Source organism: Alligator sinensis, unplaced genomic scaffold, assembly GCF_000455745.1.
Source record: "Alligator sinensis unplaced genomic scaffold, ASM45574v1 scaffold1455_1, whole genome shotgun sequence".
In the NCBI taxonomy this organism is placed as follows: Eukaryota; Metazoa; Chordata; order Crocodylia; family Alligatoridae; genus Alligator; species Alligator sinensis.
Window position 1 is genome coordinate 33320 of NW_005843493.1, and position 14796 is coordinate 48115.

At 58.7% G+C, this 14796-nt stretch overlaps 1 pseudogene; it reads right to left on the reverse strand.

Moving 5' to 3' along the window:
* Positions 1-9799: 9799 nt before the first annotated feature.
* LOC106723289 lies at positions 9800-11905 on the reverse strand (annotated as a pseudogene).
* Between the last annotated feature and the right edge of the window lie 2891 nt (positions 11906-14796).

A 14796-nucleotide genomic window follows, 5' to 3' on the forward strand; every position in this document is an offset into this window, starting at 1 on the left:
GGGAAGCAGCAGACTTCCCGGGCTAAGGGGTCGGAGCGGCAGGTTGCCCCCTCAGTCCCCTCAGGATGGAGTCTCCCACGACAGCACTTTGCGTTTGGTCTTGGGGAGAGCGGGGCCGGCAGCTACGGTAAAGCCCGGCTTGTCTGCGGGAGCTGGAAACTCAGCAGGCTCTGCTGGGGCTGCAAGAGGTGCAAAGCTCCAGTGGGGCCGGGACCTTGGTGCGGCGGGCCTTGGGGCCTTTGACCACCTTGGTCCAAGCCCTGGACAGCATGGGAGGTCCCCGAGTCCCGGCAGCTACGGTAAAGCCCGGCTTGTCTGCGGGAGCTGGAAACTCAGCAGGCTCTGCTGGGGCTGCAAGAGGTGCAAAGCTCCAGTGGGGCCGGGACCTTGGTGCGGCGGGCCTTGGGGCCTTTGACCACCTTGGTCCAAGCCCTGGACAGCATGGGAGGTCCCCGAGTCCTCCCTTGTCCTGGAGAGAGACCGTGGTCTACCCTCCGTCTCCCGGGGGAGAAGGGCCTGGCAGTAGGAGTCGATCTCCTGCTCAGTCCCTGATGGCGCGCAGTCTCTGGACTGTGGCCTGGAGCTCCTCCAGCTGGCGCGCCAGAGACCCCAGAGATGTGGGCATGGAGCAGAAACAATACGGCACTCTGCCTATGCAGTGATAAATGTGGTGCAAATGCCTTCCGCAGTCTGTGAGGAGACGTTCAAGGGCCCAGGGCCTCCTGTCTCTCTCTGGGGGTGAACCACTCCCAGTACAATCACGGGGTAACAGGTCCCCACACCCAGACCCCCTGGGCAGCTGCAGGAAACGGTGTGGCTGCCTCTGGTTCTGCCCACCAGCAGATGATGGCTGAGCAGGGAATGACCATTGGGGCAGGGATGGCCTCCTCCTGAAGAGGAACATCTTGTCTTACCCTGGCCCCCCTGCCTTCCCCCCAGGCCCCACTCCCCTCCCAGGGAACCCAGGAGAAAGGTCCCTCAGCCCTCACTGCTTTCCTCCCTCCAGCCCCACTTCCCTTCCCTGAGCACCCAGGTGACTGAGCTCCCAGCCCCCTGCTCTTGCCCCCAGCCCCTGCCTAGAGACCCCAGGTGTCCGAGCACCTCCCTCTCACCCGTTCATTGTGGCTCTCAGCAAGGGGCTGGTTATGGGGATGGACTCCTACAGCGGTGGCTGTGCGTCAGAGCTGGGCCTTACCCAGGAAATCCAGGTGTCCAAGGCTGAAACAGGTGGTGGGAATAGCCCGGGGGGGTCTCCAGCTGCCCCGCCCCCACCCCCAACCCCCTGAGCTGTGGCGGCTGCAGCAACCCGAAATTACTACCAGGGTATGCCACGGCTGGGAGACCGGAGTGGAGCTGGAAGAGACCCCAGGCATCCTGGCTCCTGCCCCCGTCCAAAGGGAACCCAGGCATCCAGGGTCCAAGCCTCCATCCCATTCCCAGGGACACTGGCAAGGCACAATTCCCCCTCTCCCACTCCCCAACAGGAGAAGCCAGGCATCCCGGCTCCCCTCCCCAGTCCCTGGTGCCCATGCACCTCTATTGCCGCCACAAGCCTCTGTATCCAGCTCCAGGCAGTGCCCTGCGTTGGGGCTGCAATCAGGGGGCAGCAGGACCTGGACCCCCGGCAACCCAGATGTCCAGGCCACGCATCCCCCCTCCAATCCCAAAGTGAACGCAGGTGTCCATCCCCATCCTGCTACATGAAATGCAGTCGTCCTGGACTCAGACCTGTCCAGGGAACCCAGGCACCTGGGCACCACCCCCCAGCAGGGAACACAGGCATCTGGGACCCCACAGCGCTGCAGTGGGCCTTGGGGCCCTTCAAGTGTCTGGGGAGAGGAAGCACAGAGCCCAGGTGTCTGGGGAGCCCAGATCATGGGAGAAATCAGGAGTCCCTCCGAGATGAAGAGAACCCAGGTGTCCGGGTACCCCAAAACAAAAGGGAACCCAGGCATTTGGGACTCCCAGAGTGGGGCAGAGCCAACACCGTGAGGAAACCCAGGCATCCGGGGCCTCCCTAGACTAGGAGAACCCAGCTGCATCTGGGCCCATTATACCCAGACCTGCACCACACCAGAGCTGGGTGCATCCAGTGTCTATTATACCTGGCCCTGCCTGCACTGAGAGATGGCTCCATCTGGGGTACTAGTCTACTCAGGTCTGCCTCACCCCAGATGTGGGCACATCCAGGTCCCTGCTACACCCAGTCCAGCCCCACACCAGACCTGTGTGCAACTGGGGCCCTGTTACACCTGCCTCAGCTGCATCCCAGAGCCTGGCACACCTAGGCCCTGTTCTCCCCAGCACTGCCCCCAGAGCTGGGAACACGCACCGAGGGGCCGGCATTCGTACTCATCATCCTGGAACCAACAGTTCGCAAAGGTGCCACGGTGACTGTGCTCAAGCCTCAGGTTCCCGGGCATGCAGCACACGCAGCATTCGAAGCACTTTTCCTCAAACCACGTGCCCACCCCCCCACTGCGGGGAAACAGGCATGAACATGCAGCAACAGGCATGCGAATCCCCTCTGGTTCCTGCGTGGTTTGTTATACTCAGCTGCGCTCTACACCCCAAAGATAGCTGCATCTCAGCTCCCTGTTATACCTGGCCTCCCCCCACCCCAGAGCTGGCTGCATCTGGCAACCTGTTATACCAGCCCTGCTGCACCCCAGAGCTGGGTGCAGCCAGGCCCTGGTCTATCCTGCCCTGCACTACACTACTCACTGGATGGTAGGTGCTGCTGGGCCTAAGGCAGCTGCAGGCCAATGCTGGGATGCAGTCAGTGCTGATGAGGATGGGGTTGGCGAGGCAGATGCAGCCCTTGGCACAGGGAGCAGTGAGGGATGGGGAGAGGATGGTGGGGCTGCACATGCTGTAGGAGCCGTCGGCTGAGCAGGTGAGAGCTGGGGAGGGAAGGCGAGGGAAGGGGATGAGAGCTTGGGCACCTGGGTGCTCAGAAAGGAGTGGGGGCTGGGCAGTGCGAGCAGGGGCTGGGAGCACGGCTGCCTGGGCTCTGTGGGTGGGGTGTGGGGGATACTGGCTAGATTCATAGCTTGTCAGGGGCTGGAAGGGACCTCTCCAGATCATTGGGTCCAGCCCCCCCTCCACCAGGCAGAAAAGACAACCGGGGTCAGGTGACCCCAGCTAGGTGACTGTCCAGTCCCCTCTTGAAGACTTCCAGGGTAGGTGATTGCACACCTCTGGAGGGAGTTTATTCCAGAGCCTGGACACCCTGACTGTGAAGAAATTTTTCCTAGAATTGAGCCTGAAATGGTCTTCCAGGAGTTTGTGGCCATTACTTCTGGTTGTTCACCAAGCCCTTGCCGTATTCTCCTGATGTAGCAGGAAGCTGCTACCAAGTCCCCTCTCAGCCTTCTCTTTTTTAGGCTGAGGAGGCCCAGTTCCCTCATGCTTTCCTCGTATGGCTTGCCTTGTCAGTCTCTGATCATACAGGTGGCTCTTCTCTCAACTCTCTCAAGCTTTTCCACATCCATGTTGAAGTGCGGCACCCAGAACGGCGTGCACTACTCCAGCTGCGATCTCACCAGTGCTGTCTATAGTGGACAAGTCAGTCAGCAATGCAGAAGTCCTCGATTTTAGGAAAGCTGACCTTGATAAGCTCAGGAGGCTTGTTGTCGAGGCACTAAAGGACCAAGACTCAGCAGGGAGAGGAGTCCAAGAGGAGTGGTCACTCCTTAAGGGAGCGATCCTGGAAACACAAGAGATGTCCATCCCATCTCAGAGGAAAGGTCATAAAAAGACACAGCAACTCCCTTGGCTCAGCAGGGAACTCGTGGACCTCTTATGCCAAAAAAGAGGATGGAAGATAGGAATCACCACAAAGGAGGATTACTCTGCATTGATCCTGTAGGGAGCGAACCAAGTCAGCCAAGGCTGCAACCAAACTCCACCTGGCTACACATATCAAGGACAATAAAAAGTCCTTTTTGAGATATGTGGGGAGTCAGAAGAAAAGCAAGGGTAACATTGGACCCCTGCTAAACCAAATGGGACAACTGACAACCAACATCCAGGAAAAAGCTAACCTGCTTAATGGGTACTTTGCATCGGTTGTTCTTCAACCCAAAGGGTTGCCTAGCAAGATGTGGGACAGCCAGGGAGAGGGTGAATTTATAACCAGCATCAGTGTAAACCTTGTAAAGGAACACCTCGAGAGGCTGGACACCTTCAAGTCAGCGGGTCCTGACAAATTGCACCCCAGAGTACTTACGGAGCTGGCAGGAGGCATAGCCTAGCCGCTGGCAAAGATTTTTGAAAAATTCTGGCACTCGGGTGAAGTACCTGAAGATTGGAAGAAGGCCAATGTGGTGCACATCTTCAAGAAAGGGACGAAAGTAGATCCAGGGAACTACAGGCCGATCAGCTTGACCTCAATCCCTGGTAAGACTCTGGAAAGAATCATCAGAGTCCATTCTTGACAAGCATGCTGAGGGGCAGCCAGCACGGGTTTGTTCAGAGAGTCATAGATGTAGGGTCGGAAGGGACCTTGTAGATCTTCTAGTCCGACCCCCTGCCTGGGCAGGAGAGAAAATCAGGCTCAAATGATCCCAGCCAGGTAGACGTCACGCCTCCTCTTAAAGACCCCAAGGTAGGAGCCAGCACCACTTCCCTTGGAAGTTGGTTCCAGATCCTAGCCGCCCTGTGAAATAGTTCCTACGGATGTCTAATCTAAACCTACTCTCTAGCAACCTATGGCCGTTATTCCTTGTTACTCCGGGAGGCACTCGGGAGAACAAGGTCTCTCCCAAACCCCACTGGTCCCCCCGGTAAGTTTATAGACAGCCACCAGATCCCCTCTCAGGCTTCTCTTGTGGAGGCTGAACAGGTTCAGGTCCCGTAGCCTCTCCTTGTAGGGCCTGCCCTGCTGTCCCCGGATCATGCAAGTGGCCCTCCTTTGGACCCGCTCCATGCTGTCCACAGCCCTCCTGAAGTGCGGCGCCCAGAACTGGACACAATACTCCACCTGCGGCCTGACCAGTGTCACGTAGAGGGGGAGGATCACCTCCCTGGACCTGCTCGAGATGCACCTGTGGATGCAGGACAAGGTGCGGTTAGCCCTACTGACCGTGTTCTCGCATTGTCGGCCCATGTTCATCTTGGAGTCAATAATGACTCCAAGATTTCTTCCTGCCACTATGCTTTCGAGAAGGGAATTCCCCAGCCTGTAGGTGTGCTGCTGGTTTCTACTGCACAAGTGCAGCACCTTGCACTTGTCAGTATTGAATCCCATCCTATTTTCATTTGCCCACCCCTGTAACCTGTCCAGGTCCTGCTGTAATCTGTCCTTCCCTTCTAGCATGCCCACCTCGCCCCAAATCTTGGTGTTGTCTGCAAATTAAACAGGCTGCTCTTCACCCCGTTGTCCAAGTCGCTAATAGAGAAACTGAACAGTGCAGGCCCGAGGACCGAGCCCTGGGGGACTCCACTGCCCACTTCCCTCCAGGTCGAAAATGACCCATCCACCACCACTCTTTGGGTGCAGCCCCTCAGCCAATTTGCAACCCATCTGACTGTGTAGGCATCGATGCCACAGTCACCTAGCTTTTTAATGAGAAAATCCCCATACGTCAAGGGGGAGCAAGAGATGCTAGGCATTCTGGGCATTTGTGACAGAACATGACTTGGTTTAAAACATGCTGGGTAAAACACTTTTCCAAGAGGAGACTGTGGGACACCAGACAGGATGGCATATGGGGATCTCTCTGATGATGTCCTGTGTGATTGGGGCCACTGCAGACATCCCTACCATCTTGGCAGATGATTCTCAGACACTAAGGGCATGGGGAAGGAGTGAAAGGACAAAAAGTGGAAATGAAGATTCCCACTGACCTGTGAAAGGCACGGGCAGCTCAGGATCCTTAGAAAATTAACCTGGGACCATGAAAAAATGGCAGTGAAACTCCACAGACGCAACTGATGTAGTGGTTTGGGGGAGGTTTTTTGAAAAATATATTTCTCTCTCTCTCTCTCTATACATATATATATATATATATATATACACAACATCTCCCGTACGCTTTCCTTCACACACCTTACAACAAGGTATATCCTACATGCCTGTTACGATAAGTGCACCTGCACTTCCCCACTCCCATCCACAGTTGTTTCCCAAATTCAAACAGTTTCTTCCTATTTGAGGGGTTTGCATTCTCTGTCCATTCGTTGCCCTTGTCGTTGGCACTGTTGCTGTCGCTGCTGCCGCCGATGCTGTGGCCATCGCTGCTGCCTCCAGGCTCGGTTGCGTTGTTGTCCTCTGTGTCACCTCTGTCTACTCCTCCTCTTGGGAGGTCTTTGAACAGCCTGTTCCAGGTGTCTCTCTCCCAGGTGGAGTTGGCTCTCTCCCCTCCGTCCTCTCCCACCAATTCCAGCCAGGAATACGTTTCCACAGGCTGTTTCTTTGAGTTCCCCGCGTCTGTACCTCAGGAGATTCCTGCCTTTCCACAGGGCGCGTCTCCTGCAGGACACAAACCAGTTGAGTGGGGCAAGAGACAGGCAGCCATGGAGTGGGTGCCATCACGTGGGCTTTCATCTGATCCCCCTACCCTTTCCTTCCCGTCCTCTCCAGAGGGTGCAGAAAACCAGGGCTCTGATTCTGCAATATCACCAGGTGTCTGGGTTCTTGTCCCAGCGCTCCCTCCTGGGCGGTGGGGGAAGACCCTCCCGACAGGTCAGTGCTGAGGCTGTCTCTTGTCCCAGTCAGAAACTGGTGCCAGGGGGGCTGAGACCAGGATGAGTGTCACCTTCCTGTGGGTTAGGCCCACGCTGTCGTGTCCCCTAGCCGTCAGCATAAGCTTACCTGCTGGTCTCAGCTTCAAGGCACCCCTGCCCTCCCTAGTGCTGAGCTCCCCCGGGACCAGCTTCCCTCAGGAGACGATGAAAGGTTAAGTTCCCAGTCCTTAGAGACCCGAGAAGATGAGGTGGGCAGAGACGTTGAAGAGGGGGCACCTCCTTGCCCTGCCCACACTTCAGCTGGAGCTCGGAGCTGCTCCCCGCGCTGGATCGCACCTGCAGTTGGGGAAGCAGGATCTGTCCTGGGCTCACTGGCGAGCAGTGGGGAAGCCTCGGCGAGGCAAGAGGCTGCTCAGCAACGTAAGGAAGGAGGGAATTGGTGTGTGGAGCGGGCACCAGGAGCCGAGCCGGCTGTGCAATGATCCCTCTAAGGTTTGGTGATCCATGAGCAATCCTGGCTGGGAGTGCACAGGTATCTCAGTGTGCCCACCCCTCCCCTCCCCTCTCCTGAAGCAGCCCATGGCCGGGTTGAGGCGGGTGGTGAGCGGCCGGACACGAAGCCAGCAGCAGTGGCAGGGGGAGCATCAGCACCCCCTTGCTACAGCACTGGGCGTCCCCCCCAGGCCAGCACCCAGAGGCCATGGCCCCCTACCATCCCCTCGTTGGTACACCACTGTGTGTGTGGCATTAAAAGTTATTGTGCGGCATGATGTTTTATTGTGTGCGGCAGCACATTTGTGTAGCTTGGAGAATGGGGCAGTTGGGCAGCGGCGTGTCCCACCCCCAGGCCCTTCTCTTTCCACCTGAGAAGATGCTGCTTGTTCTCCCAATTTTATGTGTTATTTCAGCCCCCAAATCCCCTGTTGCCATCCTTTCCCCCGACATCAGCCCCTTCTGCTCATTTGTCCCTCAGCCTCCTCTTCCTGTGAACCCTCCTGCTCCGAGTCCGTCTGCAGCAGCTCGTTGCTCCAGAGCGCGGGGGTGTTTCTTGCTGTTCATCTCTGCCCCACTCCGCTCTTCTGGGCTGGGCCGAGCTCCCTCCCGGGGCTGCTCCTGGCTCTCGCATCACGGGGCACAACTTGTGCTTTCTCTTTCCTGCAGACTCCTCAGGAAATGAGATGCTGCTGACAGGCCCCTGCGTGAGCGGCGAGGTGCCGAGAGCTGGGCCGAGGTTGCCCCGGCAGAGCCAGAGTTACCATATTTCCAGATCTAAAAGAGATGCTGATAGGGGTCAGGGCAGGGGGGAATATGATGGGGGGCAGTGACATGCTGGTGCCCTGCCCCTGCCCCTTCTGCTGCCCCTCACTCCCCCCCCACTGACCCCAGCCCTGCCAGTCCCCTCACTCCCAAAAAACGGTACCCCGCCTCCCCACTAGTGCCCCTCACTCCCAGCCCACAGCCTCCTGGCACTGCCAGTGCCCCACACACCCTTCCCACAGTCACATGCCCAGCCCCCATTCCCAGTGCCCCTCACTGCTGATCTGCAGCCCCCTGCCCCCTCCCAGCCCTGCCAGTGCCCCTAACTCCCGACCTGGAGCCCCATGCCCCACTCCTGACCTGCAGCCCCCTGTCTCCCCTCCAGCCCCGCTGGTGCCCCGCACTCTGGACCCACAACCCCCTTCCCCCTGGTGCCCCTTGTGGCAGAAAGGCCACCGTCTGTGTCCCTCTCCAGAGACCTGTCTCTGCCAGCGTGAGAGGCTGGTGTTGAATCCCTCAGGGCAGGGGATCTTCCTCCCTGCCTACAGGACAAAAGCCTGGTGCCTCCGAGGGGGATGGGCCAGGAAGAAGAGAAACCATTAGCCACGCGGTCAGAAAACTCCAACCACCTCTGGACGATGCGTGTGAGTAAGCTACTCCAGGCCCGACTAGATATTTAGCTTCCAGTAACTCAGATGAGTGATCAAAAGGCTACCCTCAGCCATACTGGTTTGCAATATGGGATCCCTCTGATATTCCTCTGGTATTTCTATGACACTGCTCCACCTTTTACCCTGTTTCCGCCCTACCCCCTGTAATCAATAAAGCTCTCCTTGTGACCGGTGTGGGAGACTTATTGAGGGGTGGGTCTAAATTATGCCAAGGAGGCCCCTTAGGTCGGTGGACTAAGGGAGGCTTCCTAATAAGCCTCTGGCTTGGGGAAGTGCCCCAAGTGCCTGTATTGGGTCTAGCACCCATTGGACGATCAGGCCTGTGTTTTCCAAGGTGCACAGAGCCAGAAGTGAGTCCAGAGCCTTGGATGGTGGCAGCGGGAACCCCAGGCTAGCGGGTGTGCTCCGGGGAAGGGGTCGGCCGGACGGGAGGCACCCTAAGGGAGGCACTCGGAGCCTGGAAGGTGGTCGGGCGCAGGGAGGTGGGCAGCTCAGCGCAGGACACACGCACCCCTCACTCCTGACCCAGCAGTGGCCATGTTGAAAACAGCCCGGGGGAGGAAATCCCTGACGTTTGCTCTCATTTAAAAAACGCACCTGGATGCAGCAGAGGGGGGCAAAAAAGAGGACATGTTCAGGAAAACCCAGATGTATGGTAACCCTAGGATGTGGCCTGTGCTACAAAGGAGGTGTAGGTACCCCCAGAGACTTGCCAGTGCCCCTCACTCCTGACCCACAGCCCTCTGCCCCCACCCCAGCCCTGTTGGTGCCCCTCACTCCTGACCCGCAGCCCCTGCCCCCCCACAGCCTCTCCCCCGCACTCGTCCTCCTTGCTCTGGACCCACACTCCTGTCCTGCAGCCCTCAGCTCCTCCTCTTAATCCCTGTGTCCTGCACCAAGATGCAACCGGGAAGGCTCTGCCCCATATAAAGCAGGTGCAGTTTTCCGGGGGTCCAGTTTAATGGGCAAGAGGAAGGAGTCTTGGACAGAGGCCTAGCAGGCATTTGCCAAGCAAGCTAGCCCTGAGCTGCAGCTGGCTCTGGGGTGGGAATCAGAGCTGGGTATAATGGGGCCAAGATGTGGCTGGCTCTGGGATGGGGCATCATGGATGGGATGGAGCTGGGCCTCCTCACCCAGGGGCATTGGGCATCCACAAGCCAGGACCTCCTCTCCCATGTGGCCTAGGCCCCCTCAGGGTGCCAATCCCCTAGGCTGGGGTGGGGGGACAAGGGCGGTGGGGTGGGAGACTCATGGGGCCCGTCGTTGCAGAGACTTTCATGGCAGGTGGCCATGACAGCATGGGTGGAGCTCTCCCAATTCTGGCTGCTGTGGGTCCGGATGCTGTTTCTGTCCTGGCAGGAGCGGTAGAAGGAGGAAGCTGTGTGGTTCGCGTCTGGGGGCAAAGAGAGGGGAGATGGGACAGGAGCTGTCGGCAGATCCAGTCACCCCAATACTCATCCACCGGCTGGCCTCAACATGCCCACCCACACACCCATCCTTCCACCCCAGCACCCCCTCATCCACCACTCCTCCATCCCCATACAGACCTGTCCATCTGTCCACCCAATGACAATGGGTGACCCAATGGGTGACCCAATGGACACCCAATATCCAACACCTCCCGTCCCCCCACACCCTCTGCCCACTCTGCCTTCCTCCCTCCATCTCAACAACTCGCCCTCCCTGCCCCCAGTGACCCCAGGCATCCTGGCTGCCAGCCGCAGGGCTCTATACCGATGGTGGCACTGGCCGTCCCAATGGCGCACTGGAGGAAATCCGGGGGGGCACCGAACCACATCCATGTTCTCCCCCGAGCCGCTCTCGGGGGTCAGGCCCAGGCAGCTGTAGCACTGCAGGGCATCGGTGGTATTGGCTGGGGGAGGAGCTGGGTGAACTATGGGCCCAGTTGGAGGGGAATGGAGGGGGCCTCTGCCCCCCCAGCCAGTAGAGCCCAGACACTTGGGTTGTCTCTCTGACAGGCGGACAGTGGAGGCTGCGGGTTGGAGCCCTGCCCGGCTCTGGAGGCTGGGATCTCTGGGCCACGGTGAGGGGGCTCTCACCTGCATCAGCCCTGGACCCTCCCCACTCTGAGTCTGCAGGGGTCCAGGATGGGGCCCAGATCCAGTGCCCCCGGTGGGGAAACACCCTCTCCAACCCAGTCCAGACCCCAGTTCGAGGCCAGCTCGGACCACCTAGAGGGGGAAAAGCCCCTGCCCGCCCACCCTGGCACCCCTGAGGCAGCAGTGGTACCTGGGGGGACGTTGAGGGGGAGGCTGTGGTTGAAGAACTGCTCATTGCGTAGGTCGGAGTCACAGGCGTGGAGCTTGGAGGAGATGAAAGGCAACATCACGTAGCTGCGGCTCTGCAGGCCAAGGAGGTGCTCAGCCCTGCACCCTGCCCGCAGCAGCACGGCCGTCTGCCCCCCGCCCCCACTGCAGATAGCGGGTGGGAGGAACAGCGTGGGTACAGAGCCTGCCAGGTCTCTGCCCCCGCAAGCCCCGCTGGTTCTCCTCCCGACCTGCAGCCCCTGCCCCCCAGCCCTGCTGGTGCCCCTCACTCCTGACCTGCAGCCCCTGCCCCTCCATCCTTGCCGGTGCCCCTTACTCCAGACCAGAAGCCTTTGCTCTGCCTTCAAGGCATGCACTACGTGCCATCAGTCACAGACAACAGCCTGTTGTGTACGTGGCCTGTGGGCATGGGAGCAGATCCCCCTGCCCTCCCTCCTAGGGCTGTGGTTGGCCCAACCCCTTGACCAGGGCCCCAGGCCAGAGAGGCCCCTGGAGCTGGATTGAGGTCCAGGGTCCCAGATCTGGGATGCAGCCAGCTCTGGGGTGGGCCTGCATAAGGGGAAACTGAGGCAGGGCCTTACCAATGGTCCTGGCCATCATCTGCTCTGTGCACATGTTGTGGGCCAGCCCAGGGGTCATCTGGGTCATGTTGGGCTGGACCACGGCCTGCATGTAGGTGCCCTCATGGCTGTAGCAGTCCAAGCTGAGGACCACAGCGGGCTGGGGGGGAGGAGAGGCCGTGGATCCCAGGCATCCGGGCTGTGCACCCACCTGCTCTCATCTTCAGACCCCACTGCCTTTCTAGAGCACACAGGTGTCTGGGTTCCCAGTCCCCCCGCTCTCGGCCCAACCCTGTACTCCCTCCCAGAGCTGAAGAGGACCCAGGTGTCTGGGTTGCAGGGAGGACCCAGGCATTCAGCGCCCCCCGCTACCTTCAATCAGCAGCTCCGAGGCCAGGAGAGCCCAGGGGGCCCACGGTGGGGGGTGGCTGCGAGGCATCGCGGAGCCCGATCCTGTCAGGGGGTCCTGGGGCAGCTGGAGGCAGCTACTTTGGGGTCTGGCCCCTGGGGCAGGTGGTCTATATATGGCTCCCGTCTGCCCCCTTCCCCCCGCCTCTACGCCCCAACCCCTCCCCTGGTGCCACCTCTTGGATTTGCCCCAACACATGGATCTGCCTGGAGGTGCTGGACCCTGAGGGAGGGGGGATCAGGAGCCCCGTCTTCCTGCTCTACTGGTGCCCCTCACTCCTGACCCACAACCCCCTGCCCCCCCAGCCCTGCCAGTACCCCTCACTCCCAACCCCCAGGGGTCGGGGCTGGGTATCATAGGGCCCCTAAGCTGTGGCTGGCCTGAGGTGAGGTGCACACTAAGGGAAACTGAGGCAGGGGCAGCTTGGGAAGAGAACCCAGGAGTCTTGGCACCCGTTACAGACCCCTATGAGACTCTCCCCTGCTCCTCTGCCCCAAGCAGGGATACAACCCCCGTGTGGTTAATACCCCGTCATTGCCAGCCCTGGCCTCCCTTGGAGAAGGACGCGGAGCCCCTTGTTCCCAGGGAGAGAAGCTGCAGCCATGGCCTGTGGGAGATGGAGCTCCGGGTCCTTCTCCAGGGAAGGCTGGTGCCCCTCGCTCCCGACCGGCAGGCCCCTGCCCCAACACCCCTGCCACCGCCCCACACTCTGGACCCACAGCCCCCAGTGTCCTGCCTTTCGGGTTTGGTGGTGGGGTGTTTGCCCCTGGACCCTGCTGTTGGGAAAGGATCGGCCCCTCACAGGTGCTCTGGCGCTGCCCCCACCTTGCTCTCTCCTTCTAGCCCGAGGCTGGGGGTGGGGACCGCACTGTGCCAGCGCTCCTGCTGGCACCAACCCTACAGGGTCCTGGCTAGAGGGTCTTGCCCCTGTGCTCAGGCTCAGCCCAATAATGCGCTGGGTCAGGAAGGGATTTCCTTCCTGCTCAGACTGGTCCGGACTGTGGGGGTTTGCCATCTTCTGCAGCAGGGGCACGGCCTTGGTCTGGGGTCCCTGCAATGTCCATGACCCCCCTGGCAGTAGCAGGATGTCGGCAGCTGCAGCCCCCCTGCTTTCCCAGGGCGGGGGCAATGCCTGGGGCTGGGTCAGGGGTGACCGCGACATGTTGCTATGCAGTCGGGCATGGGTTTGTCCTGGCTGGTTCGGACAAAGCTGATCCTGCCCCAGGCAGGGGCTAGACTAGATGTGACCCTGTAGGTCCCAGTGTGTGTGTGTGTACTGCAGGATCAGAGTGTGTGTTGTGCACACCCCTGGCTGGCCAATGGGGGGGAGGGAGATGGGTGCACACATCCCACACACACACCCTACAAGTCTGCACGCACACGTACACCCATGCATGCACACCTGCTAGACGCGGTGCTGTCCTGGTGGGTCTCCCTGCACCTCCCCACAGCTGAGCCCTGCCCAGGCTCCACTGCCACCCATGATCCCAGGGACTTTGAGGCCAGTTCCAGCCTGGTTGGGCATGAGACATGTCAGAAGAGAAAATCCCAAGATTTGAGAGGTTTATTGCCACATCATGAGTCAGACTTAATTTTACTTAGAAATCACAACTCTTGCAATAATTTTCGAGAGCTGGCATTACTGTATCATACACTTTACAGGCAGATGACATCTGTTTGCACTTGAGCCAAGAATGCCCCTACTCCTGCCCCCTTACTCACACTTACAATACCCCTGACATGGACCATTCCTCCTCTGCCTTTTCTTCCTCCAGCAACTCTCCAACCAGAGGAACTCCTCAAAAATCTCTACCATGATCACCACAGGGATTTTCCCAGGGACAGGGGATGACCACTTTTCTGATATGGGGTAGTACCTGCAGAGGTAATGCATAGTTACCCTCCCACTTTCATTTCCAGTGTGAAGATCTTGGCTTCACACCCACTTTATGGAACTGGGAGACTCCTCCATAGCCGCACAGCCACAGGAGCGAGCTGAGGGCAAGCAAAACCCAGGGGCATCTGAACCCAAGTCTAGTCTTGGGCCTGCAAGCAGGATGCCCACCAGATGATCTGGAAACATCTGAAGCCCCGGGTTGGGGTAGAGGATGTTTGCCAGTAGTAGGACCACATACAGTTCTTGAATGACTCGTGGATTTGGAATACATTTGACTTTGAACACACAAAATTTTCCTTAAAAAAAACAAACACAAGTCTACCTGGCTCTGCTCTGGGGTCTCCTTCACCACCTTTGCTTGGTTTTTTTCTGCTCAAACTCCTCTTCTATCCCCTCACGCCTCTTTTCTTCCCGGTTTTCCCCTTCTTTACCGTATCATTTCCACACATTTCCATAGGAGGCAGAACCTGCACAGGCTGCACCTCCTTCACCTCCCCCCACCCCATTGCACCCACAAAAGGGACTCCTGGGAATAGATTCCTTCAAAAGCCCCCAGCGCAGGGCTCTTGCTGTACAGCACTATATGGAGCAATGTCTCGGGTGTGACAACCCCCACCTCTGAGTGTTAGGAACAAGCCCTTGACTGCAGTGAATCTTCTCAAAAGGGAAGGGCTTGGGACTCCTAGAGATATCTGCCATGAGAAAGGCTCCAGTCCCTGGCCTGTTTCCATTTCACCGCTTTGAGGAGAACATGGAGACCCACCACAGGGATACCACGTTCAGTTCTGGGGCTTTTGCAGCAAGAAAGCTGTTACAGAGAATAGAGTGATGGGAAGGAAGGGAAGGGAATCAACAGGCACCTAGTGGTGCACAGTTGTTGTGAGGGTGAAAAGCAAAACCTGCTAAACTTGGTATGCAAGAGCAACAACAGCATCTTGCAGACACCTGATGGGCATGAGCAGGTTTGAGAAGGGGTTATGTTGATGACACTAAAATGTGGGGCGAGGACACACTTGAAGGGAAA